This window comes from Penaeus japonicus, unplaced genomic scaffold (assembly GCF_977035675.1).
Source record: "Penaeus japonicus unplaced genomic scaffold, GWHDUDI00000001_assembly GWHDUDI00000042, whole genome shotgun sequence".
In the NCBI taxonomy this organism is placed as follows: domain Eukaryota; kingdom Metazoa; phylum Arthropoda; class Malacostraca; order Decapoda; family Penaeidae; genus Penaeus; species Penaeus japonicus.
Genome location: NW_028234444.1, coordinates 18,760,633 through 18,762,418, shown reverse-complemented (window position 1 = coordinate 18,762,418; position 1,786 = coordinate 18,760,633).

Here is a 1,786-nt window from a genome sequence, read left to right as displayed (position 1 = left end):
AGAAGGCGTGATGTCGTGACAGCCAGGATAAAGGATCAAAACGTTTCCGAAGACCATGTAAGACGAATCAGGAACAGAATTATGCGACTATAAGGAGGGGAGAGAGGGAGGAGGGGAAGAGGGAAGGAGGGGAGGGAGGGAGGGAGGAGGGGAAGAGGGAAGGAGGGGAGGGAGGGAGGGAGGAGGGAGAGTCAAGAGGCTATCGTGGTCGAGTGTCATAGTAAAAAAGAAAAAAAGAAAAGCACGAGAGAGTATTTGTGGCTTTGCCGAAGTCGTGAAAAGATGAAAAGCACAGGCCAATAGCGTGAGTCACCTGGCATATATTATTATAAATGATAATGATTATCATAACAGTAATATTAATGACAATGATGATGATAATGAGGACGATCATGATGATATTGCCTGCCAAGGTTAAGGGCGAAAGATAAAAAGTGAACATATTTATCAGACAAAAGACGCTCGCATTTCCTTTGACTGGAGAGCACGCGTGAGTTATCGCATGCATCAAGCACAACCTATTTTCACGCAGCCACATCATGTGCACATTCAGTCTGGAGATGTTCAACTTTATCGCCACATTCGTCCTTCCATTATCCATCTGATATTCTGGTCCAGATCAAAATCAGATGCCGTTTGCACTCCCTGAGCCTAACCCAATGCATCCTTGGCGTTCCGTCTCGAGGTCAGGTCAAGATCGCTAAATACCTCGGGTCAAGCAAGATGGCAATCAACATCCCAAACGGAATTTTTCCCACACATAAATCTTATCTATTTATCATTATAATCTATAAACTTATCTACCTTTTCGTCTCAAATTGCCCTACACCAAAGAGAAATAAACAAGATGCCACGACCAATGCAAATGTAAATTTAAATACATGACAACGCATTGGACTTTGGACCTTATATGTTGCAATGTATAAGGCGCACGATGAACGGGTCGTAATGCAGGTTCTCGTGTTAAGTCCAATGTATTATCATTATTGTTATTATCAATATTACCTTTATCATCATCTTTATTATAGATAGATGGGTCGTAATGCAGGTTCTCGTCCCAAGAGGGAAGGAGGGTAGAGAGGGAGGGAGGGAGGGAGGGAGGAGGGGAAGAGGGTAGAGAGGGAGGGAGAGAGGGAGGAGGGGAAGAGGGAAGGAGGGTAGAGAGGGAGGGAGGAGGGAAGGAGGGTAGAGAGGGAGGGAGGGAGGGAGGAGGGGAAGAGGGAAGGAGGGTAGAGAGGGAGGGAGGGAAGGAGGGTAGAGAGGGAGGGAGGAGGGAAGGAGGGTAGAGAGGGAGGGAGGGAAGGAGGAGGGAAGGAGAGTAGAGAGGGAGGGAGGGAGGGAGGGAAGGAGGGTAGAGAGGGAGGGAGGGAGGAGGGGAAGAGGGAAGGAGGGGGGAGGGGGAGGGAGGGAGGGAGGGAGGAGGGAAGGAGGGTGGAGAGGGAGGGAGGGAGGGAGGAGGGGAAGAGGGAAGGAGGGAGGGAGGAGGGGAAGAGGGAAGGAGGGTAGAGAGGGAGGGAGGGAGGAGGGGAAGAGGGAAGGAGGGTAGAGAGGGAGGGAGGGAGGAGGGGAAGAGGGAAGGAGGGAGGGAGGGAGGGAGGGAGGAGGGAAGGAGGGTAGAGAGGCAGGGAGGGAGGAGGGGAAGAGGGAAGGAGGGGAAGAGGGAAAGAGGGTGGAGGAGGAGGGAGGGAGGGAGGGAGGAGGGGAAGAGGGAAGGAGGGTAGAGAGGGAGGGAGGGAGGGAGGAGGGGAAGAGGGAAGGAGGGTAGAGAGGGAGGGAGGGAGGGAGG